This window comes from Lissotriton helveticus, chromosome 3_1, assembly GCF_964261635.1.
Source record: "Lissotriton helveticus chromosome 3_1, aLisHel1.1, whole genome shotgun sequence".
NCBI classification, from domain to species: Eukaryota; Metazoa; Chordata; class Amphibia; order Caudata; family Salamandridae; genus Lissotriton; species Lissotriton helveticus.
In genome coordinates this window covers 339987857-340004052 of record NC_136061.1, presented here as the reverse complement: position 1 = coordinate 340004052, position 16196 = coordinate 339987857, and the positions used below count along the sequence as shown (strand labels likewise).

The 16196-nt window shown below is 42.7% G+C and overlaps 1 protein-coding gene across 15 annotated transcripts in view; it reads right to left on the bottom strand.

Moving 5' to 3' along the window:
- NCOR1 (nuclear receptor corepressor 1) overlaps positions 1–16196 on the bottom strand; it is a 1934049-nt gene that overhangs the window by 467954 nt on the left and 1449899 nt on the right. The window lies entirely within an intron of this gene.

Genomic DNA, 16196 nt, shown 5'->3' with positions numbered 1-16196 from the left:
ATGCTATACAATGCACATGAATAGAACCATCAGCATGCAATCATTTAAATCACAAACCATAGGCCTCTTGGAATTACAAATTACATCTCGAGTGGGCGTGTCACTGAAAACTATGCACGTCAGAATTCTAGTATCACTGTGAAAGTCATGCAAAAACCATGCACACCGAGTGTGAACATGAAAAACAACATGGACAAACGACCTAGAACCCCTCTGGTGACCAAACTGTGAACCAGTTAAATGTGCACGCCTGAGTGTGTCTGTCTTACTGATATAATGCCATTCAGATGCTGTACTCGACACTGGATTTCACAGATCAGTTAATGATGAACCTCGAGTGAGGTTTCACAACTGTCGACTAGCAGGTGCGTCATGTACTAAAAATATAGGAGTGTATTTATTTCTAAGTTTTCTACATTTTCATCTCAATTCAAACAGATCATTTTGAAACGTTGGGATTTCCTGAAAGAGGAACCCGAGTTTAATGGCTTAAACGGGGCGAAACCTCTGTTTGCGTTTACAACAGGACGCAATCTCAAAGAGATACTATCGTACAGGAAGTCTAAGAGATCAGACATCAAGACTGGTACATCTAAATGTGGGAACTGCATCCATTGCAACAATGTCATATGGGGAGACACGTTGCTGCCTACTAGGACTGAAGAAAAAATAAAATTAAAACAAGCGTTTGATTGTAATTCCACACACGTAGTCTACTCCATCAAATGACATGTGGCTTACTATATATTGGCAAGACCGATAGGAAAATAGAAGACTCGCTTCACTGAACATCAAAGTTGGATTAGGAATAAGAGCACCACCTCAATCTTAGCGTTACATTGGGAAGAAGCTCGTCAAGGCATTGCACAATTAATATTCCAAATCATTGATCACATCCCTCCACGGGCCGGTACAGATAATTCTAAATTGCTTCTACAAAGGAAAAAAAACTAGTTACTTACCTATACACTATGGTTCTCCAGTATTAGCTTTCATAGATTCACATGCTTGTATCTTCCCCATCATCATGGTGGGAGTCTCACGGTAACAGAATGACTATAGCAGTATCATAGAGTAAAACACTGCTTAGAAAGTCCCATAGGGGTCTATTATATTTGGTTGCCAAACCTCCTCATTATTTGGACCAAAACTCAGCCAATCAGCTGCCAGCCCTGACATCACACTCCCCAGCAGAGCCATCATACCTCAGATTTCCAGCCCCAAGTGAGAGACAAGTGTATAACCAGAAATGAGAGGTCTACCTGAGTAACAGGGAGGTGGGAGGGTCGCATGTGAATCTATGAAAAATAATACTGGAGAACCATAGTGCACAGGTAAGTAATGTAGGAGAGTAGGGTCTGCTATCCTATGGTCACCTCATTTTTTTGCTTTATGCTTCACTGGTTTTCGACTTAATGTGGCTGTGGGCCTGCTAATCAGACCCACAGCCCTGCTGTTCTCTCTCTGAATTTTACACCATGTACTTTAGGTACATCACCAATTGGGATTTGGGTCACTCTTATGAGTTCCTGTACAGTGTACTATAGGTACCCAGGGCATAGGTGCACCCAAGGCCTACCAGGGGCTGCAGCATATCTTTTGCCACCCCTGGCTGGCCATCCAAACTGACAACTGGCTGATCACTCAGCTGGAGCAAAGGTTGTGTAATCACCCTTTGCTTGAATATAGTATACCTATGTCTAACCTTATATCTGGACACATATGCACCTATAAGTCACTCCTATGGCAGGCCTTAACAATCCTGAAGGCAGAGTGCTTGGTTTTATGTGAGATGGTGCTCTAGCATAAGCTGAGCCTGTCTGCAGCTTATGGAACCATGTCCTTATAGCTGTTCCAGGATATTGCCATACCATATACTCTTAAGTGCCTTATAATCCTCGCGGATATTGCTAACTTTGGTTTGGCTTTATCAAAATATGTCGTGTAAGGTGTCATATGCTTTGGAATACTACCCCCTCACCAGTTCTATCGACAGGGGTAGCATTCCACCCTTCTAGAGGGAGAAGACATGTTACTTCTATTAATCCCGGTTAAAGTTAACCAGAGCCTCAGCATCACAAAATGGATGCTGCTGCCACAGACACAAGTCTGACCTCCTGCTGCTGGGTGCCCTTCCAGTGAGGGAGGCTTGGACAATAGGTTTCCTGTCACAGGGAGGTGCTAGCACCACCCCAGACAGGAGATAGTGGATTGGGGCAGGGTGGGCTGAATGAAACGAGACACTGCCTGGGGCACACAAGGTGTCCCATGCATAGTCCAGTTCAAACCGGTGCTGGGGCACTCCAGCCCCAGCTCTGGCGCAAAACTGGACAAAGGGAAAGGGGTGTAACCACCCCCTTCCTAGGTCCCACCCATAGGAGGGACCTAGCAGGTAATCCAGCCCCTTGATTTGGAATAAAGGTAGAAGCTGTGTCCCAAGACTTTAGATAATCCTGACTGAAACTCTGATACGAAACTCTGGACCCTTCGACATCCTACTCGATGTAGAAGACTGAAGAATCTCCCTTGTGGTCAAGGAGTGCCCACCCTGTGCAAGCAGGCACCATCAAGCGCTCAGCGGTTTGCTTTGTTGTTGCTCCCGCCGGAGCGCGAACGACCGAGCCTGACAAGAACCGGACTTCCAGACATCCTACAGCCACAGCAAAGCTGAGACCCGTGGAGGCGACGAGAGACCCCTCGAAGTTGTGCATTGGGGATTGAGAAGCCCCAGCCCGAGCATCCTTTGCACCGAAGATCACCTCTCCACACTCACCGAGTGCTGCGTGGGGCCCTTTTGCATTTTCCTGCTCGACGCGTCTGTCCGGTCACTTGCCCGTTGGCTAGTGGCCTCTGTGACGACGAACCTTTGATTTTCCAAAGCTGCTCCAGACTGGCCCTTGCTCCCCTGAAAAGGAGCAGCCCATCAGACCTTGCTGGTCTGATCCAGAAGCCATCTTCGATTCCTGCGTGGGATGCATTTGCCAAGGCCTGTTGATTCCGAATCGAGAACCCACACCGCCATCAGCGAGAACCTTCGTGGGACAGTCCGTGCCCAGCTCCTGGTCGTCGTCGACACCTCCTGGTCCACGTGGCAGCGGAGACAAGCTTCACGACATCACCTGATCGCAACCCGACATCGCCTGGTTCCTTCCTGGTTACTTCCTGGTCACTGGCTAGTGACCCAGACTCTGTCCCCTCTGCTTTCAGGTACTCTACATCTTTGATCCACCCTTGGATCCAACCGGACTCTTCTCTCCTAGTCGCCTGCAGCATATTTTCTCCAAGGCTTCATAGAACTCCACGACGAAACCCGACGCACTTTGACACCTATGCACCCGCTTCCTGTGGGTGAGGTAACGCGAGTACTCTGGTGCTCCTGTGTAGGTTTACTCTACTAGTATCCTAGTTTCAAGTGGTTTAGTTCTAGTCCAGTCGGAAGACTCCTAACTCTTTAACTTTCTAACTTTACGCACTCATTGACTTCTATTGGTGCACGGGTGTGCATTTAGACACTGCACCCGCATCCTGTGGGCCTCCTGCTCCCTAACTACTGTTAGTCCAGTGTTGCCCCAGCGATTCCCAAGGCCCTAGGCCTTACCATTGTCCGTGACGTGGTACTTATACCACTATTTTAGTATATGGTTTAACGGGCCACCAGGGCCTATCCATATTGTGCAACTTTTTGTATGTTATATTAAGTTCCTTGTTATACGCTTGTGCTTCTGTGCTCATAAAGTGTACAGGGGGTTGTTTAGAAATAGATACATATATATTTTCAATATATAACCTGTGTGGTGTCCTTTCATTTGGTATTAAAAGGTTTGCATATGGTAAAACAGCTGGCTTCACATGCCCTCTTGAGTTTAGCCTAAAACTGCTTTTGTCCATGCTACCACTAGGATAGCTGGTCTATAAGGTTGACTTTACAACCATCACCATAAGGGTTGTTTGGACTGGTGCAAGGTGCTCACTAGAATAGTGAACATCATATACCAGGCCAACTTCTCACAAGTAACTAGTTTTTTCTCTAGTATTGAATCTTTCATAGATTCACATGCGTGTATCAGAATAGCGAGCAGTACTTCTAGAAGATGCATTGCTCAGGATAGAACCTCACAGACTGTGGGCTCTGCTCCTATTTTTATATATAAATAAACATAATCTTAGAATAGCTTTCAAACCTTACACAAATCATGTCTGTTGAACAAACAGAATATCAATACAGCAAGAGCATAACTTTGAAAGAAAAGCAAATATATACACATAAATATATTATATATATAAATATATATATATATATATTACCTACTGGCGATAGCCAGTAGGTATATATAGTTATGATTGTTTTCCATAGGGAAATCGCAACATTCTATTGGGAATAACTTTGGCGCCGGTTGAGGAATCTTCCTGAAATTTTCCTTAACTTTGTTTTGCAGCGCTCCGCTCCTTCCCTGAATGTTTGGGGGGGATTCGTCAAGCGGGGGCCGAGATAAAAGGGGGGTCCCAAAACGTGTTTTCCCCATGTTAATTTCCATAGGGCGGTTGGACTCACTTTTAGCCCGAACGGCTGAATGGTTTTCCACCAAACTTGGCAAAATTGTAGGGACTGGTAGCCCGATGTGCCTTTGCTATGTCTCAAGATATGTGCTCCAGTGGTTTTTACGAAAATTAACTTTGAAAAAATATATATTGGGCTACATTGGGCTATATATATGTTAGAGCCCAAATGTAGCCCAATGTAGCCCAAAGATGGCCACCAGATACAAAAAAAAACAAATGTAGCCCAAATATCAGCCAGATGTAGCCCAATGACAGAATGTCCCAGAGTGTTCTAAAGAACAACTAGAGCGCTAACAGTCTTACTTATGACAAAAGTATGGCACAACTGAAGTCATCTTGATTGGAATAAAGTGTTATCACTTAAAACATTTAATTTGCAAAGGAACAAAATGAGGGGGTTCATTTTGCCATAGAAATTATGATTAGTGCTGAAGAAAGAAAAATTAGGGCACATTTTGAGTGACTTCTCAAATCCTCTTATATTTCATTAAAAAAATTCTGATCTGCAGTCTCCCAAGATGGCCACCAGAGACAAAAGAGGCCAAATGTAGCCCAAATATCAGCCAGATGTAGCCCAACTATAGCCCAATGATAGAATGTCCCAGAGTTTTCTAAAGAACAACTAGAACGCTAACAGTCTTAATTATGACAAAAGTATGGCACACCTGAAGTCATCTTGATTGGAATAAAGTGGTAACACTTAATACATTTAATTTGAAAAGGAACAAAATGAGGGGTTTCATTTTGCCATAGCAATATATATATATATATATATATATATATATATATATATATATATATATATATATATATATTCACTGAAAAAAACATAGGTTACACACCAGTTATAGTTAGGAATTAGCATTTAAAAAACCTTTGAAATTCACTGAAAAAACCATAGGTTTCACACCAGTTATAGTTAGCTGGAAATTTTACTCGCATAAAACCATTGAAATTCCCACGTTATAGTTAGTTGGACTCACTATAACTTGCACGTCTGCAATGCACTGCTGATGACGTCACATATTACATCACTCATGCATATATTTCAATATTTAAACATTACTCGCTAATATATGTATTCACTAAGATACACTTAATAAGCCAGTTAACCAATCACATTTTTTTAAAAGAACACTGAAAAAACCATAGGTTTCAGGCCTTGTATAGTTAGGAATTAGCATTTAAAAAACCTTTGAAATTCACTGAAAAAACCATAGGTTTCAGGCCTTATATAGTTAGGAATTAGCATTTAAAAACCTTTGAAATGCACTGAAAAAACTATAAGTTTTAGTGGTGTTATAGTTAGCTGGACATTTTACTCATACAAAACCAATGAAATTGCTCCTATATAGTTAGTTGTACTAACTATATTTCGCGCACCCGCAATCCCCTGCTGATGATGTCACATATTAGATCATTCATGACATGGTCAGCGACATCACTGATGACATCTCAAATGACATCACTGATCCACGTGACAATCACATACACCTTTTCATACACTATTACAATTTTTCATCACTGTTTGTAAAATACAGAGTATCATATTTAAATCCATTGTCACAGCAATACAAGTATCTAAAAATCCACTCAGTGATTCATAGATGTATACACACATCTAATCACTTACCTATGGATTCACTCATACATGCTGTCAATGAACATTAGAACACTATCAAAAATACTTATACATCTATATCGACATTAAACAACAGCACGCATCCTATTCACATATGAAGTCATCCTACTCACTTATGCAAACAATGGATCATACTTACATATTTACTTAGCAAAACACTTATACAAACACCACTTCTTCTATTCATTTAGATAGTAAGTCATACTTAGTGAATTATAAAATCATTATTACAAGTATACAGTTATACATACAGTCACTCACACAATCATTGTGTCTTATGTATACTTATTTATATACAACAACTGACACATACACTGCCTTTTATTTTTCTAGTTTGTTGGACCTGTACCTTTGAGAAATATATTTGCTCATCACCACACCCATAAAGAGATTCCCTCACCCAAACTGTTAGAACATGTAGTTTTAACTTCATATATCTACTGAATCAACTAGTCACACATCTTTGGACAGTCACACCCCCCCCACCGAACCACACACACTTTTACACTCCCATACAAATACTCAGTTAACTAATCAATAACTAATATAGACTTTCACATAGCTAGTAACCAACTGAAAAATCAGTTTACACAACAACTGACAAAGTGATACAGATATTCACACAGTTTAGTCACTATCCACTATATTTAGTGAGACATTATAAATTGGTCAAGTAAACAGTCAATTACACTGCTACTAAATCCTCCATCCAAATATGAGATGTCATCAGTGATGTCACTGACCATGTCATGAATGATCTAATATGTGACATCATCAGCAGTGGATTGCGGGTGCACGAAATTTAGTTAGTACAACTAACTATATAGGAGCAATTTCATTGGTTTTGTATGAGTAAAATGTCCAGCTAACTATAACACCACTAAAACATAGTTTTTGAGTGAATTTCAAAGGTTTTTTAAAAACTAATTCCTAACTATATAACTCCTGAAACCTATGGTTTTTTCAGCGAATATATATATATATATATATATATATATATATATATATATATATATATATATATATATATATATATATATATATATATATAAAATCTTGAACAATACCTCGATGAAAAAGATGGCGAAGAACTGCTTGTCCCACTGCTGCGTCATTTCGCCATGCTGTATCCAGACAATAGTGTCTAGTAAAAGTATGAAAATTTTTCCACGTTGCTGCTCGGCAAATGTCTGGCAGTGACACTCCTGCAAATAGGGCTGTAGAAGTTGCCATCTTTCTGGTGGAATGTGCATGTACTCTGGATTGGAGAGGATTACCGGCTTGTCATGGCACAGAGAGATAGCCGAAGAAATCCATCTAGAAATACTGGATCTATTAAGTTCCAACCCTTTTCTTGAACCAGAAAATGCTACAAAAAAGCTGGTTCGTTTTTTTTGAATGACTTTGTCCTGTCAATGTAGAACTGTAGACACCTTTTGACATCTAGAAAATGTAGAGATTGCTCCGCAGGCAATGAAGGATCCTTAAAAAAAGTAGGTAACACCACAGGTTCGTTGAGATGAAATATGGACGGAACCTTAGGGATGAATTTAGGATTTGTCCTCAAGACAACCATTTCAGGACGAAATTGGAGAAGAGGTTCAGAAATTGAGAAAGCCTGGATTTCACTTAATCTCCTTGCTGAAGTGAGAGCTAAAAGTATCGGTTCAAAAGGAGACTTCATGAGCTGTGCTAGAACCGTGTTAAGCTGCCATGAGACTGTTGGACGGTGAACTGGAGGAAACGTCCTGAAAAGTCCCATGAGAAATTCCTTTATTACTCTCTGAGACCAGAGAGATGGACGGTTAGGATGTCTTCTATATCTTGAGATAGCTGCTACATGTACCTTCATAGAAGCGTGGGATGGGAAAGTTTAGCTCTAGCCAGATGCAAAAGATAAGGCAGTATTTGTTCTGAAGCGATATTAAAAGGATGAAGATTTTGAGAAGCGCACCATTGACAAAACCTCCTCCATTTTGCCGTATAGGTTTTGTTTGTAGAGATCGCCCATGATTTGGAAAGAATCTCTGCATTCCTGAGAAATATTCAAAGATTGAAACTCATGTTCATGAGGTTCCATACCGATAAATTGAGCAATTTCAAATTCAGAGGAAGAATTTGGCCTTTGTTCATGGAAATCAGATTCTGAGAGAGTGGGAACTAAATCTTGGGTGCCACTAACAACTTGAGGAGATCGGAGAACCACGCTTGTCTCGGCCATGCTGGAGCTATGAGAATAAAGTGGCACAGCTCCGATTTTATTTTCCGGATCACTTTTGAAATTAGAGGGAATGGAGGAAAGGCATATGCGAACATTCCTGTCCAGCACATTTGGAGAGCATTGCCCCCATGATCCCTTCTGATGAATTCTGCTTGCGAAGTGCTTGCATTTTGAGTTGCGAACTGTCGCGAAAAGGTCCAGTGATGTAGTTCCCCATAGGCAGAAGACTTGGAGAAGTTGATCTCAATGTAATTCCCATTCATGAGAAACATTTGGAGATCTGCTGAGAGCATCTGCCCTCGAGTTGTTCACTCCCCGAATGTGCTGCACTTGCAGCAAGATATTGTGGAGAAGTAACCACCTCCAAATCTCCTGCGCTTGTCTTGAGAGAAGTTCCGACCTTGTACCCCCTTGTTTCAGAAGGTAAAACATGGTAGTCATAATGTCGGTTCTGACCAGATTTGGGGAACCTCTGATCCTGGGTAGAAAAGCCTGTAATCCCAAGAACACTGCCTTTAACTGTAGAAGGTTGATGTGAAGATGAGATTCTCTTTCTGACCAATGACCTTGATTTTCTAATTCTTGGGAGATGTGCCCCCCAACGTGCAGAGATGTGTCCGTCATCATTACATAGCTGTGGTGCTGAGGTTCGAATTGCAGACCTTTGGTTAAGTGTTTTTGGATTGTCCACCATGACGGGGCTATTTGTAGCAGAGGAGAGATGGACACCCGATCTTCGAAAGATCCTAGAGATTGAATCCACAGTTTGTCCAGAAGTTCTTGAAGAGGCCTCATATGTAGCCTGCAATTGGGAAGCAACGGGATACCAGAAGACATCATCCCCAACAAGGACATGTAGATCCTTACTGAAGTGAACTTTTTTGTTCGCAGAAGAGATGCCAGAACCAGCTCTTCTGAAGGGTAAGCTTTTGCTTCTTTTGTGCGAAGCATGGCTCCTAGAAACTGAAGAGATTGAGATGGGAGAAGACACGGCATCTCCATGATGACTTTTAAACCGAGATGACTGAAGAGATCCAAGCAACGCTGCAGAGAGAGCTGCGTTTCCTGAATTGAAGCACCTTTTATGAGCCAGTCGTCTAGATATGGGAAGACTTGTAGACCTTGAAGTCTTAAGTGAGCTGCCACTGGCGCCATACACTTGGTAAAAAACCTTGGGGCTGATTTCAGACCGAATGGCAAGACTTTGAATTGGTAGTGGCGCCCTGCCACCATGAAGCGAATACATTTTCTGTGTTTTATGTGGATCAGAATATGAAAATAAGCATCAAAGAGGTCCAGGGATGCCAAATAGTCCCCTCGGCAAAGAAGTAGCAATATTTCTTGAAGGGCTAACATGCAAAAAGAAATATTTTTGATGAATTTGTTCAAACTTCTCAGGTCCATTACATGTCAGTTTCCCTGTAAGCTTTTTCTTTATTAGAAATAAATGCGAATAAAAGCCTTTCCCTCGTTGAGGACGTGGCACTTCCTCTATTGCCTCCTTCTGTAATAGAGATAAAATTTCAGTTTTGAAAGTGGACAGGTGCCGTTGTTTTCGGAGAATAGGAGGCTTCTGTATAAATTCTAGGGTATGGATTATGTCCAAAACCCTTTGTCCGTTGTAATTGACTTACATGTTTGGTAAAAGAGAGTGAGATAATTGTTGTTTGAGTTTGAACAGGTGGTGGGCGCAATGCTGAAGTCACTGTCTTCTATTAGTCTGTTGAGACTTGCCTCTTGCCAATGGTTTTCCTCTTGTCTGCTGCTGATACGAGGAACCTGAGGAATGAAACTACTGACCACTTGAGAACTGGTGATATCCCTGTTGATTTTAAGGCTGATATCTGCCAGATTGAAATGCTGGTCTCTGAGTATATTGTCCTCTCGACCCTCTCCTTCGAAAGGACTGAAACTTTCCTTGTTGCAGCGATCCCAGCACCCGTGCCGTATCAGTGTCGGCTTTGATGCCTTGAAGGGCTTCATCAATGTGCTTACCAAACAGATTTTATCAGTCGAACGGCATATCAATTATTTTTGTTTGGACTTCTGGTCTAAACAAAGTGGCCTTAAGCATCGTTGTCTTCGCAGCGCTACAGCCGCGGCCATCTGTCGGAAAGCAGGCAAAGACATATCCATTGCTATATCTATTGACTCGGAGGCCGCTCTTGAGCCATCTTGGATTATGGTGGCTGCCTCTTCTTTTTTATCTCCTGGTAAATGTGACAAAAAAGGAGCTATATCCGACCACATCAGGCGATTGTATCTACTGAGGAGAGCTAAGGCATTTGCAGCCCTAATTGCTGCTGCTGCCAGCACAGCAAAGCGCTTCCCTGCTCCATCCATGCGTCTTTCTTCCTTATCCGGAGGTGCTGCAGTTGTTGAGACCGGATTTTTCGAATTGCGTTGAGCTGCATGCATCACTACAGATTCAGGCCGTGGCTGCCCAATTAAACACGCCAGAGAGGATTCAGGTGCCTGATACTTTTTGTCTATTCTCAGCACCGAGGCTGCGGCGGAGGCTGGGTACTTCATCAATTTTAACCCTTCTTCTCAAATGAAATCTATAATTGGGATTGACCGGACGGATTTTCGTGATTCTTCTTTGAAGTCATAAAGAAAACACTCTGCTTCTTTTACTGGAAGCGGGAGCTCAAATCTTTTTGAGGCCTTCTCCATGATATCATGGAATCCCCCAATATCTTGAGGAGGAGAAGTTGCCGGAGACGGCGATGGAGATGGCGTAGTAGGGATAACAAATTCATCCCATTCAGTTCCAACTGGACTGTCTTGAAGGAGTTCACCTTCCTCTGGTTGATCTCCGTCACTTTCTATTAGATCATCTCTGATTGTAACAATAGGAGAGGAATGCATTTTTTGAGTTGAAGGCGTATGTGGAGTTGGAGGCTGAGCCTTTTGAACCAGAACTGGACTTGTTATGGACTTTGGGGCGAGAGTGTTAGCCTCTGGGAAATAGTCGTTTATCATATGGCGAAGATCTGTTGCCAGGGAAATTGGCATAGAAACAGTTTCCTCTCTCACCTCCTGCTGTACTTCCTCTTCTTTCTCATAGTTGTAAGACTGTTGAAAAGATTCATATCTCTTTTCTGTCACTGGACGATCTTGGAAAGAAAAGGCTTCTTGTACTTCCTGGTACTCCTCATCATCAGTGTCTTGACTTTTTATCTGCAGCTGGGATGGACTATAAGCTCCTCCAGATTCCTCATCCTCTGACTGCATTTCCATCAGAGTTGAAGGTGGCAATGGTGAAACCTTGGTCCAACCGTTAAAGTCAGTAGATTTCTTCGCCGTCGACGAGCCCGTCGATGGGCGAAAGGAATTCAGAGTAATGGATGACTTTGTCTTTGGAGACTTAAAATGTGTCGTCGACGAGTCGCCCGTGGACGTAGTTCCCCTCGTCGACGAAATTTGGATTATTGTTGACGAAGTTGTCGTCGTCAATGGTACCGTCGGCGCGGATGGCGTCGACGAGGTTGTCGTCAACAGCACGGTCGTCGACGTTGATCTTCCCGTCGATGAGATCACCGCTGAACCCTTCATCGACGGTGTTGTCTTCTACGTTGACGAAGCAGTCGTCGACGGTGTCGTTTTGACAGGAATTAAAGCTGGAGATACTCCTACCTTGGATGAAGGAGCAGATGATACCGCCTTTGAAACAGAGGATTTTTCAGTGGTGTTTGAGGCAAAGAAGATGAAGCCTCTTTTTCATTGTTTTTTTGCTTTTGGCAATCATTTTTTCCTGAGGAGCAGAAGACTTTCTTTTCTTGGGAGTCTGAGGATCAACTTCTTCTTCAGGGTCCGAATCTGTGGTGGATTTCTTCTTTTGAAGCCACACTAATATACGTGCCTCCCTGTCACTCAAGGTTTTAGCCGAGAAGGTTCTACAATGCTTGCAGTCTTTAGGGACATGCTTAGGGTGGAGACAGTATAAACAGTCCTTATGTGAATCCTCAGAGTATAGTCTAGGTTTTCCACAGGATCTGCAGGGCCTGAAAAGTCTCTTTTTAGAGCTTTCAGCCATTGTAGGTAAAGGAAATAACACAGTACTTCAATCCAGTAGGAAGAAAACTTTCAGTTGAGAAAGGTGAAAAGTTCACAGGAACTAAATTGAGCAGAGCTCAGGGAGACTCCTCTTCACACGAAGGCGGTTGGAAATCTGAAGTATGATGGCTCTGCTGGGGAGTGTGATGTCAGGGCTGGCAGCTGATTGGCTGAGTTTTGGTCGAAATAATGAGGAGGTTTGGCAACCAAATATAATGGTCCCCTATGGGACTTTCTATGCAGTGTTTTACTCTATGATACTGCTATAGTCTTTCTTTTACCGTGAGATTCCCACCATGACGACGGGGAAGATACAAGCATGTGAATCTATGAAAGATTCAATACTGGAGAATTCATTGGATCAGGAAACTCAACACCTTGATGCCTCTTGGGCTTAATGACAAACTGGACATGTAATGCTTTCTATGAAAGCTACATAAGGTAGCTGTGCATACAAATGTCAGTTCGACTATCTAGTTGTGACAGCAACACATTACAGTTCATATTCCCACACATCACATCTTGACACACCCAGTTTCTCACCACAGAACATCAAGTGTTCATTGCACATTTTCGTATCAGATGAGAAGTCATAGCTCATAATAGGTTTTTCAGAATTGTGTGTATTGTTAATATAATGATGTATATTAAGTTGTTTACCACAGATGTCTATTGGTTAAAATATACCCGTGCAGGCTCTTACATTTGTCATCCTTAGTTATACCTGTAAGCATGTCAGAGGTTTATTATCGTCACTAGGGAGTGGAAGGCAATTCGAGTGATTTGATGTTCACACACAATTCTTAGTCTCAGCTTTGATACTATTGAGTCCACTTAATAGCAAACGTTCGCCTATTCTATTATGGCGGCATGCTTTATAATTCTCATACTCTGGCAACAGTGTTCTCACAAGAGAGCTGGTATGGTTGACAAGATTCTTCATCTTTAGTTATTGTTTTAAACTAATAGGTGCTCTATACAATAGATCCGCTATTCGAGCGGTTAGCACAGCAGTAGGCGGTGCGATTCTTCATTATAGTGATCAATTGACCACTCCAAGATGGCGCTGATGATCTGGTGTGTACTCGCAAGAGATCTAGGAAGTAAATCACCGCTATTGAAAGATGGAGGTTTCTTTAAATTTATTTATTTATTTATTAACAGCTTTTATAAAGCGCGAACGAAGGCCCAAGGGCATCTCGGCGCTAAAAATATCTGCACTGTCTAACCAGAGAAGGAGAAGCTGGGTTTACAGATTAAAAAGCCAGGTCTTAAGTTGCTTGCGGAAGGACCAAAGTGAAGGGCATGTTTTAATCAATTGCGGAAAAGTATTCCAAAGCTTGGGCGCTGATACAAGAAATCTTCTGTCTCCCCATAACACAGTTTTGGTACGGGGTACCACAAGTTCATGTGAACTAGAGGAGCGTAGAGTTCTGGAGGGACAGTAGGGGATAAGATTTTTGGTGAAAAAGGCTGGTCCCATGTTGATCAGGGCCTTGTAGACTATGCAGAGTGTTTTGAATTTGATTCTGTTCCTAATTGGGAGCCAGTGTAGATCTCTAATGGTTTGTGACGCGGATTGGTGTTTATGAATTCTTCCTAGAAGCCTGGCGGCTGCATTTTGGATAATCTGCATTTTGTTTAATACTCTTTCTTGAACGTTTAAAAAGAGTGCGTTGCAGTAATCTAGTGTAGACAGTACCAAGGAACTAACCAAGGTTTTGCCAGCTGTCTCAGGGAGGAATGGCAGAATTTTTTTGATCAGTCGTAATTTATGAAAGGCAGAGGAAGTGATCTGATTGGCGTGAGGGAGAAAAGTAAGACGATCGTCGAACATGACTCCCAAATTCCTCACCTTACTGACTGGTTCAGGCGGGGGGGACCCAGTGATAACGGCCACCAAAGGGAGGACCATTCCGGAGTCAAGTGTCCGAAAATAACAACTTCCGACTTGTCGGAATTTAATTTCAGGCAATTGGCAGCCATCCATTTCCCTATTGCCAGCATGCCCAGGTTGAAAGCATTTGCTATGTTATGGCCATCGTTCCTGACTGCGAGGACCAGCTGGGTGTCATCTGCATAGGAGGTCAGGCTCATCCCATGTGCCCGGATAACGTTGGCAAGGTCCGACACGTAAATGTTAAATAGTGTCGGACTAAGGGATGAGCCTTGAGGAACTCCACATGGCAGTGACAAGGCGGATGATTGGAAAGGTCCAATAGTGACCACCTGGGTCCTGTCCGTCAGAAAAGATGCTAGGAGTTTTTTGGCATTATGTTCGATTCCCATGCCTTCGACACGGTCGATCAAGATGGTGTGATCGACCGTGTCGAAAGCCGCCGATAAATCAAGCAGTATCAAGACTGCTGTACCTCCAGCATCACGGATGGATCTAATATCATCCGCAGCTTTAACCAAAGCAGTCTCTGTACCACGGTATTGGCGGAAGCCAAACTGAGATTCATCGAGTAGGGTATGTTCCTCGATAAAGGCTGATAGTTGAAGATGCAAAGCTTTTTCGACAATTTTAGCCGAGGCTGGCGATAGGCCGGTAACTTTTTAATTCTTCCATGTCAAGGTTTGGTTTCTTGAGCAGCGGTTTGATAAGGTTTTTTTTAGGACATCTGGGTATATACCTGTACTAAACATAGAATTACAAATTGCAGTGATAGCCGGCAAAACCACTTCAATAACCGGGAGCAGAACTTTTAGGGGGCAAGGGTCCAAGGCAGAGCCCGATTTGATGGAGGATATAATGTTCCGAATCTGAGAACTGGAGACCTCTACAAACTGCGGGAAGATGGGGCCGGTGCAGGAGACAGGTGTTTTAGTGAGAGTGTCATTATTATTAGCGAAGATCTGATAAATGTCTTCAACCTTACTAAAAAAGAAATTGGCTAAAGCGTCACAAAGCGATTGGGAAGGAGGGGGTGTCAAGTTGGGTGAATATCCTGCTAACTGCTTGGTGGTTTCATACAACGCTTTGTTAGAGTTTTGTACTGATTCAATTCTCTCACAATAATACTTTTTTTTAGCCTCACTAATTAGAGTTTTATATATGGCCACCGTTTCTTTATACTTGGTTTTGGCTACTTCTGAATAGTCTTTACGCCAATGCCTCTCTTTATTCCTACACTGCTGTTTCTGAATACGTAATGACTCCGAATACGTAATGACTCCGAATACCAAGGGGCCGATGGGGCAGATCTCTTGCAAGATCGTTGTTTGACCTGGACCAAGTCAGTGGTTGCAGAGCCCACCCACTCATAGAATTGTGTGGTGGCGGTGTTAGGGTCAGTTGATAGGAGAGGCATAGAATTTATCAAGAGTGTTTCCAACCTGGAGCTATCGATGTCACCCCATGCCAGATAGGACTGGCGAGAATTGGGGCGTGACGTAGAGGCACCGGAGTCATGCGTGGTCAGTGACGCCAGGATGGCATGGTGATCTGACCAGGTAAGGGGGAGGATTTGAGTAACTTGTAGACCCACTAAATTAGTGAAAATGCCGTCCAGTGTATGGCCCCCTTCGTGGGTGGGTGAGTTCACCAGGCGTTGAAGACCAAAGGTGGACATATCAGCTAAAAAAGCAGCTGTCTCTGGCTCTTCTAGTTTATCAAAATGAAAATTGAAATCACCTAGGGCAGTGAGGGAGCTATCGAGGGCAAACACTTCCAAGATGTACCTGAAATCGGAGATGAATTCAGTTCTGGAC